This window comes from Lycium ferocissimum, chromosome 8 (assembly GCF_029784015.1).
Source record: "Lycium ferocissimum isolate CSIRO_LF1 chromosome 8, AGI_CSIRO_Lferr_CH_V1, whole genome shotgun sequence".
Lineage (NCBI taxonomy): Eukaryota > Viridiplantae > Streptophyta > Magnoliopsida > Solanales > Solanaceae > Lycium > Lycium ferocissimum.
This window is the reverse complement of record NC_081349.1, coordinates 36,163,441-36,173,382: the sequence shown is the minus strand read 5'-3', so window position 1 is coordinate 36,173,382 and position 9,942 is coordinate 36,163,441. Positions and strand designations below refer to the sequence as shown.

At 36.3% G+C, this 9,942-nt stretch overlaps 1 pseudogene; it reads left to right on the top strand.

Annotated features, from left to right (window-relative positions):
- The first annotated feature begins 2,127 nt into the window (after positions 1 to 2,127).
- On the top strand, positions 2,128 to 3,803 carry LOC132066299 (G2/mitotic-specific cyclin-1-like; annotated as a pseudogene).
- Positions 3,804 to 9,942: the final 6,139 nt, after the last annotated feature.

The window sequence follows — 9,942 nt, the reverse complement described above, 5'->3', positions numbered from 1 at the left end:
TTGCAAATAAAGGGAGAGAATATCATATGCAACTTCAGGAAACAACCCAAAGAAGTAATAGGACTTATACTCTATGCTTATTACTGCGATGTAATCTTAGCTGGTGCGAGGCAATTTGGAGATATAGTAAATATTCTCTTAATAAATATGGCTAGCGGTGTCAAATAAGCGGGTTGCGTTGAATTTCGACATGTTTTAAAATGGGTCATAACCCAACTTGGACAATTCCTATTAAGTTTTAGTTGTTTTTTTTTTGTTTTTTTTTTTTAATAATTTGCTAAAGCACCTAATAATTTCTTTTTCTTTATTATGACTATGTGATATACCCCAATTATTTTCTGACCATCCAACGAGCATGTTAAGGTATCTTCATTTGGTCCAGCTGTTGGCCTCTTATGTAATAGGTGTATCCATTTAATTCACAATTGTCTTGCTTATTTGCTCAGTCTAAACAATTCTTTGCTATTGCAGCTTCATTCCATATCTTCAAATTGGATAAGTTCAATCCCTCAGCTGACTTAGACAAGCAAAGTTTTTCCCAAGAATCAATGCGCTCATGCTATTTTAGTGATTGTATTCACCGCTGACCAAATGAAACTTTTATAGTAGGCTTCAGTTGCTTTAATCATTTTGGCAGGTAATGCAAACATCAATAAGATTGCAAACCAAATATAACAGTTTTAACCCAATGATCTCTGCTTGCATAGGATAGTTTTTTGGCAGTCCGTGAGAAAATCTTAGATACAACTTTCTCAATTAGAGGTTGTCACTACATCTTACATAATTTCTGTGTCTAAGGGTATCCCCAGATATTTAAAAAGTAGGTCCTTTGAACAATTTCCGGTTATTGTATAATTATCTGCTTTTTATCACGGTCTGCCCCTCCAAAATAGACAACTTTTTGCTAAATTGTTTTGCAGCCCAGAAGCTTTGGAGAATTTCTTAAACTTATCATGTATGGCAACAGAAATATGGTCACATTTAGCTAAAAACAGTGGGTCGTCAAATGAGCAATGCATAGGTTAGAAACAATTTGGGTATAACTTGAATTCCTTATCATCCTTAAGGTCACGTAGATTGAAAGCATACACAACTATCATGATACAATCCACTTCAGCATATATGGTCAATAGGTGCACCATATATTCTATCTTGAAAATACAGTACAACATTGAAATTACCCCAAAGTAGTTAAGCTTTAGAACTATGTTGTGCTACTATCAGTAATTGTTGCCACTGTTGCCACTGATCTTCCTCTGCTCCATAGTTTGAAAGCATACACAACTATCATGATACAATCCACTTCAGCATGTCTACTAGTAACCTTACAATGTATAAATTGTGCATCAAATACTAGGAGAAAAACATCACAAATAGTATCATCTCATAGTATCCAAGTTCTACCGTTAAGTGCACATATGTAATTGTAAAGTGCCTTCCCAAGTATCTATTGCCATAACCAAAGGTCTGCATGAAAATATTTTAAAATATATTAAAAAGGAACATTAAATTTTAAATTAATAATAGCACAAATATTAATACTGTCTTACCTTTGAACTTGCCACTCTTGACCAAGTTTTTGACGAAGTCTGACAGGAATTCTGGAAACATAACATAGAGCTCATTCTCCATATCTTCCATATTCATTTTTTGGTTGTAGTGTTGAACAACAGACCTCATAAAAATCAATAGCCCGACCTCTCCACCAAAATAGTCTTTATCATAATAATTTCTAACCTTGTCAATGGTCCTATCGAGGCAATCGATCCAGGATGGACTATTCCGTGCTTTAGACCTAATATTTTTCTCCCACTCCTTACCATCTTCTATATTTTTAACTATACTCAGGAACTCATTTAATTTGTTCTTGTGTTTAAAGAGGATATCATGGGAGTGATAAAGATACTCTACATATGCACTCAATGTACAACTTGAGTATAGACTTGGATGTATATGTAAGACATCTTTCATGTAACTACAAAAGAAAAATAAAATTGGTCATTCAGTTGTTAGAGAAAATACAGAAGCAATGATTTATGAAACTTGATATATAACCCTCCAGAGTTTCCACTATATATTTTCATATACTTACATGGCCCAAAAATAAACACTTATTCAAATATACCAATGAGTCAAAGAGATTTCACGTATCATGGTAGAAATCAATTATCATATGGAATTCCATCTAAAAGCCTGGTATATAAATCGTGGAAATTGATAGATCAATTGACATAAGGTGCAAGCGCAAAAATCCAATATATCACTTTAAATTACATCACCATTCAGGGAAGAACATGATTCAACTTAAATTTAACTGGTACGATCTTTTTTCATCTATCTTCATTTTTAATAGAAAGACTATGAATGATTATGGCTGATGAGTATCTATTTCTACGATTCTCTATAGGAAAAATGGGAGGTCAACAGAAAATAGGACAAGCCGTTGGAAAAAATAGGCGTGTGCTCGGGGACATTAGCAACCGAAGGAAAGCCTAAACCGCAGATTACTAGTCCTGCTACTAGGAGCTTTTGTGCACAGTTACTAGCTAATGCACAAGCAGAGAAGAACAAGGTGAAAAATTTGCCGAACAATGGAAAATATTATCTTTATGAAACTTTCAGGGTTCTTGAATTGGTGTACATAATTTGTTGTTGTTGTTGTTGTTGTTTTTTTTTTTTTTTTTTTTTTTGTAGAAACCACTTGCAGAAGTTGTCAATAAAGGTGGTCCCACAAAGGTACCAGCCCAAAAGAAGGCTGATGATAAGCCTACACATGAAACTGTTATTGTCATAAGCCCTGATACAGAAGTGAAGACTATTGAGGACAGCAGACCCCTAGGGAGCAGAAGAAAAACAAAGAAAAGTGGAAAGACTCTCACTTCTACCCTCATTGCAAGAAGCAAGGTTGTTATATACATTTTAATTTTCCCTCTTTAGATGAATATTAGTTCTAAGCGATATCAAGATTCTGAAAAATGTGTTCTCTCTCAGGCTGCTTGTGGACTTTCCGATAGACCCTAGATTGAGATTGACGATACTGATGTTGTGGGTGCTGATAATCATTTGGCTGCTGTGGAGTATGTTGAGGATATCTACAACTTCTACAAGCTCACTGAGGTATATATTTGGTGACTCTTTTTCTTGTTCTGTTTTGTTTGTGTTTCACTTTTAGAATCTCATTTATTGTCTAATTCAGGATGAAAGTCGAGCGAATGACTACATGGATTTTCAACCAGAGCTGAATCATAAGATGAGAGCCATTCTTGTGCATTGGTTAATAGAAGTTCATAGGAAGTTTGAGCTAATGCCTGAAAGCTTTTACCTTGCATTTAACAGACTGGACCGTTTCCTCTTGGTGAAGACGGTTCCCAGGAGGGAACTTTAGTTAGTTGGCATTAGCTCAATGCTAATCGCTTGCAAGTATGAAGAGATTTGTGCACCAGAGGTATTATGCAGATGTGTCGCAAGTTATGTAAAGAAGTCATTGCTACAGAAAATAATTATAACTAAAATGTACCATTTGTTTTAATTAGGCTTATAATACACACTACTTTGAACTTCTCTTTTGGTAGAATACATGGAAGATTTGACTTGAAAACACAGCAAGTTGGACAAAAGAAGTATAATCATGGATAAATTCAACAGAGAAAGTATCACGTAGTATTGCTGTAAGTTACCGAACTGATCTAAAAAGTCACTATCGTTTCCGTTACCTAATCATTTCAAACCAGTGTGAAATTTCAGAGCTCAACTTACCAGTTAGGCTTACAAAATTTGCCACAGAGAATAGCAGTTTTCAGTAGGTTTTTGATACTTACTTGGTTTTTTCAGCTTCGCAGATACACTTTAATAGATGTTTGATATCCTTGGGTGTAGGTTCTCCAACAAAGTCTCCAACAATCTTTCCCAGATTGGATAACGTTGAAGACCGCAAACCGTCCGACAACGGGACCAGCACTACATTAGCCACCCAAATCTTCATGTCAACCATGATGTTTATGTCTTCTGACTTTATATCCTCTTTCGGACCTTTATCACGATCCAACATGTCGAAGTAATACTGGATAACACCGCTACAATGATTCAACATACTATTAGTCTTACCATAAGAAAGTCGAGCCAAGAATATTTTTTAAGAAAATTACAGAAATTGACTAAAACATGTACCGTGAAAGGATTTGAAAGAACAAAACAGTATTTAAAACCTTTATGTAATGTACCATCCTGAAATTATTCAGTTCCATACTTGTTTAGTTCCTCTTTATACATGGATACTACTACCGTAGGTTGTACTTTAATCCATATAATATTTTTCAAGAGGCCATAAAATTTAGCAAAATCTCAGTTTAACCATTCGTGTTTTAAAATAGACGAAATATTAATCACTCTAGTTGTTTAATAAAAAATCATTGTTTCACAAATACCGAAGATGGACTTTGAAACTCTAACACATTAACTAATCCCGTGCTCATCAATTGGGAAAATGAAAAACATTGGGTGTTGTTCAACCAACATATCTCTAACATTCTATGGAGAACTAAAGAAGATATTTTTTTTTGTAATATATTTAAGCAAATTAATTATTAAGAACAATTGAAGTCATACTTACCGTATTACAACTCTTGCTACTGATTTGACTCGACATTCTTCTAATTCGGTGCCAGGCACGTCATGCATTTCTGAGATAGGTTCGTGCACTCGGCCCCATTCGGTTAGATTGAGGCTGTCAACCAAATTGCCTTCTCTTAATGCTACATTCCATTCTATAAATCCCTTTGCTGGTTGTGACAGATTTAAAGTGTCTCGTAAATTCTGAAGATCTTTTAATTCATCTTCCATACCACCCATTACTGTAGAGAGTAGGAAAAGATATCACCGAGCTGATTGTTGTTGGCAGAGAATAGTGACTTCAGTACCTGCTGCTAAGGAGAAGAAGGAAGAAAAGAAAGGAGTCAGATAATTAGAAGAATATTCAACTTATGTCACCTTGAGCGAGCGTATGTTAGGAGGTTTCTTGTCTACTTACAGATTTTTGAGCGAGCGTATGTTAGGAGGTTTCTTGTGTACTTACAGATTTTGTTTCAACTTTAGAACAGGAAGAAAAAACCCAATGACAAGAGACTTTCTCTTGAAAAACATAGAGTAACTAGCCAACTATTGCGGGTAGAAATACATGCCTAGATGGTGAAAATAAAAGCATTATGCATATGTACAGATTACAGATGAAGACCACAAAAATGATCTTTTTTCTTGGAAACCAGAAAGTGAAAATGTAGACCCTAAACACCCGTTCTTTTTCTTCCAGGGAAAATAGTTTTTACGTAACGCGTAGATAGACGAGAACACTAAACAACACAAAAAAAATGTAGAATACTATATATGACAGTATTATAGTAATGAGACAGTATTAGCTTAGAAGATAATTTACTTAATCATAAAGCTAGAATACATATCTAGTAGTACAAAACCAGGGTTATTACTAAACAAACTTCGAATTTCTGAACAGGAAACACTCATGTTGAATATAAATATATACTCCCTCCATCCCAGTGTTGAATATTTCTACGTACTCACAGAGAATATAAATATATACTTCCTCCGTTCTAATGTAAGTGTCTTACTTTCCTTTTTAGTCTATCCCAAAATGAGTGTCTCCTTTATCTTCCGGTCAACTGTCCACCCAGTCAAGTGCAAAATATTTAGTAAGTTTTCTAATTGCAAAATTCTACTTGACAAGTGTAACGATCCGGTCAGTTGTTTTGAGAACCGATGCTCTAGTTTGCGTCTCGCCTATTGCAGAAGCTCCATAGTACTTATTTTGACTTGCTTGCCAAATTTAAAGTCCATTATTTGGAAATTTTGGAATTCAATTATTTGGATAAAATGTTTATTTTGGGAAAACGTGCTCTGATTGGCGATCTGAAGATTTCGTTAGATTTGAAATATTATTTATGACCTGCAGAAATTGACAGAACTAATTTTAGAGTTCGTTTGGTTTGTTTTTGACGATTAAGTTGGTTTTAGTATTTGATATGCCTATGTAGGGTGAAAATATGTGTCACGGGAAGAAATAAGACAGATTCGAAATTTGTTGGTTCCATCAGCTTTGTATTAATGCTGATTACTTGCGGGAATGGGTGGGCACGATTCCCGAGGCTTTTGGATGAGTTTTGGGTAAGGAAAAGGATATTTTGGAAATCCTTAAGTTAAGAAATGAAGAAGTTTGACCAAAGTCAACAGCGGGAGTAAATGAGTCTTTTTCGAAGTTTTGTAGATTCCATTAGGTTATGAGTGTGATTTATGACTTAGTCGAGTCGTTCGTTCGGTTCTCGAGAGCTTCGGGTGTTATTTAGGTGGTTGGTTGAGAAACTAGCTTTTGAGATGATTTGGAGTTGACCAGCGTCAACATCGGGTCAAGTCGGCCCTGTTTGGATGTTTTGAGAGTTCGAGCAGGTTCGTATGATGATTTTAGACTTGTCCACAGATGTTGTTTAGATTCCGATGAGCTTCGGATGAGTTTGGGTTGTATGGTGTTTGTTTTTGGTTTTGACGTGGTTTTGAGCACAAAGGGTACCATATTAAGTCACTGAGCTTTGATTTGTGTTTCGATTGAACCGAGGAATCCGTATCGTGATTTCGGAACTATAGCAACAAGAATCATCGCATTTTGTCATCGTATGAGGGAGATATGGCCAATTTACTAAAAATTGTTGTAGCTGGTTTCTGGTTCCTTGCTCTCTTTAGAAAGAAGCATAAGCGTATCGTGTACTTTTGGCATGTCAAGATGGTTGCTAAATGTGTTCATGTTATTTGCTTATGAATTTTGTTTAGGTGTTCACTGGATGACATTTTAAATAGAATATACCCTCATTTGGTATTTTTGTTTTGTGAATGGAAGGTTTTGGATCTGTATGTTTGGTTGAGTTATCGCTTGGAGGAGCGCTTTCCGGATCGAGAGCTAGCTTCCTCATACAAGGCTATTTGCAGCTTGTATGTATAATTAGTAGCCTTTTTCTGTTTTAATAGTGTCCTTACTCTGAAATCCGATGCCCTTTAATTGTTCATTTTCAGGTTAATAGAGGAATTCTTGGAAAGACTTGGGTGGCAAGGGCCAGGGACAAAGAGATTATCTCAAAATAGTAAATTGATTTAACTGATCTCCCGAGAAACGAGACAGCACTTTTAACTCTTCGTTCTACTATTCAAGTATTTCTGTAACAAGGTGACTCGAGATGGAAGCTTCTGAATCACGAAATACATGCCCCGCGTTTAACATTGGTTCTGGTCAAGATGCTTGGTTGGTTTCCAGGGAATGCAGTCGTAGTACTAATCGTTATAGTGTTCCTTTTTAGGTCCATCAATTGATGTAGAGGACCAACTTGTACTCTTTCATACCATCTGGTGGGATATCACGCTTTATCATACTAATGAAAATTTAACAATTGGTCCAATGATTTGAAGTGTATACCACCTTTGATGATTGATCTGGTTTTTATGGGATGATGCTTAGTGGACTGATGGTCATAGATGCTTGTATAGTGATTGAATGAGTTTCCCTTCAGTGATTTTCTTGTTTGTTTCTAATTGCAGTAGAATTGAGTTTACTTGAATTGAGTTTACTTTGGTACTTCCTTCTTTCCTTCCTCCCCTGTCTGGCAAAGTGATTTTTTCTTCCTTAGGTTATAGAAAGGAGAAGAAAGAGGAGGTGCAGGAAAGAGCTTGGAAGATGTCAAATAAAAATTCAATCCAGATTCTCAGTAATTTTATGAGCTGACATTCTTTTTTTTTATTCTTCTTAATCAGTATTTTGTTTCACTTCCGTGTCATGTTCCATGGCCCTTTTCCCGTGCATCTGACCACATCCGTAGTGTGCTTGTCAGTTTTGAAGAGACTTTCCCTTATGCTCAAATTTGGTCTCGTGATAGTTTGGTCATCGGAGTTTCTTCTGATAGTTTGGTTACGGGAAGAAACCTTCTTCGGTTGCTAACTCCTAACCTATGTTGCTCGGACTCGGTGTCGAGTGTCCGATACGGGTACGGATCTAGAGGTCGGATTCGGCATAATCTAAATTTTAAGATTCGGGGGTACGGATCTAGGTGCGGATACAAAAAGGGATTCGGCTAAAATAATTCAAAATTATAAGAAAAATAACTAAATCTATGCCTAGAAATAAAAACAAAAATAATTTTTGATAGTTATATTTCATTTATAATTAAATTTTAATTTTTAATTAACTTGAAACACTTCTAGATACAATAAGTGTCCACTCTTCAAGAGCTCTCCGTTTCTTTCAATTTAGCCTCAAATTTTTTCTCAGATTGGTCCATGGATTTGGTCAAAGTATCCAATGTCGTTTGACCTGATCCGACACGAATCCGGTGTCAGTGTCGTGTCTTGTCGGACACGGTACGGCAGCAAAAGTGAAGGGTCCGAGCAACATAGCTCCTAACAGCCTGATGGTTTGGGATCAACGCATTTAAGAATCTTTTATGGTAAAAGTTGGTTTTTGCTTACGATCCAAAAGTAGGTCTATTTGGGGTTATGGTGTTTGTTGGTCGCTTCACCTTGATTCTGGTCAACACAAGGACTTAGTATGCTAAAGCTTGTATTAGCCTCTTTGTTAATGTAATGTATTTCTCTCTATCTCTAGGAAAGAAAGCCTAACAGCCAATACTGCTAGTGACTGATTACAAGGAGCCTATATCTGTAGGGATATTGAACCCTCTTACCTACAAGTTCGAGAGTGAATGTGTGTCACAGGAAGAAATAAGATCCGGATTCAAAATTTGGTGGTTCCACCAGCTTTATATTGATGTTGATGACTGCGGGGATGGGTGGCACGATTCCCGAGACTTTCGGATGAGTTTTGGGTAAGGAAAAGGATATTTTGGAAATCCTTAAGTTAAGAAATGAAAAAGTTTGACCAAAGTCAACACCAGGGGTGAATGAGTCTTTTTTGAAGTTTCGTTGATTCCATTATGTTCGGAATGTGATTTATGACTTAGTCGAGTCGCTGGTTCGGTTCCCGAGAGGTTCGGGTGTGATTTAGGTGGTTGGTTGAGAAACTAGCTTTTGGGATGATTTGGAGTTGACCATGGTCAACATCGGGTCAAGTTGGCCCCGTTTGGATGTTTTGAGAGTTCGTGAAGGTTCGTATGACGATTTTGGACTTGTCCACAAATGTTGTTTAGATTCCGATGAGTTTCGGATGAGTTTGGGTTGTATGGTGTTTGTTTTTGGCTTCGACGTGGTTTTGAGCATAAAGGGTACCATATTGAGCAAATGAGCTTTGATTTGTGTTTCGATTGAACCGTTAGATCCGTATCGAGATTTCGGAACTATAGCAACAATAATCGTCACATTTCGTCACCGTATGAGGGAGATATGTTCAATTTAATAAATATTGTTGTAGCTGGTTTCTGGTTTTTTTTTTTTTTTTTTTTTTTAGCCTGAACACAGTATAAATTGGTTAGATCTGAAATATTTAGTATTTTGAGCATATTTTGAGTTTTAGTGCTCCGTTTGAAGTGATTTTTGCGGCGTTGTTCTCGTCTCAACGAGGGGGTAAGTATCTGACCTTTATTTTGGTGTTTTCCCGTGATTATTTCCATTGATTGTCGTTTTTATCCGTATTTGGGTTGTAGAAGTTGGTGTTTTTATCGTTTTTGTCTCGATATGAGGATCGATTCATGGATGGAATTAGGTGATTTTCTGGATCTAGACTATATAAGTTATGATTAAACCGATTTTCAGATAAAATTTCAGTTTTGCCCTTGGGGGCTCGGGGTTACCTTTTTGGGTTCGGTTTTGGGGTTCGAATTAAAGTATACCAATATGGGTACCATTGGACTCGTTTAAACTTGTAGAATACTATTTTGACTATATTAAACCGGATTTTGCAACAAAATTACAGTTTAGACCTCGGTATTGGCTTTTTGGGTG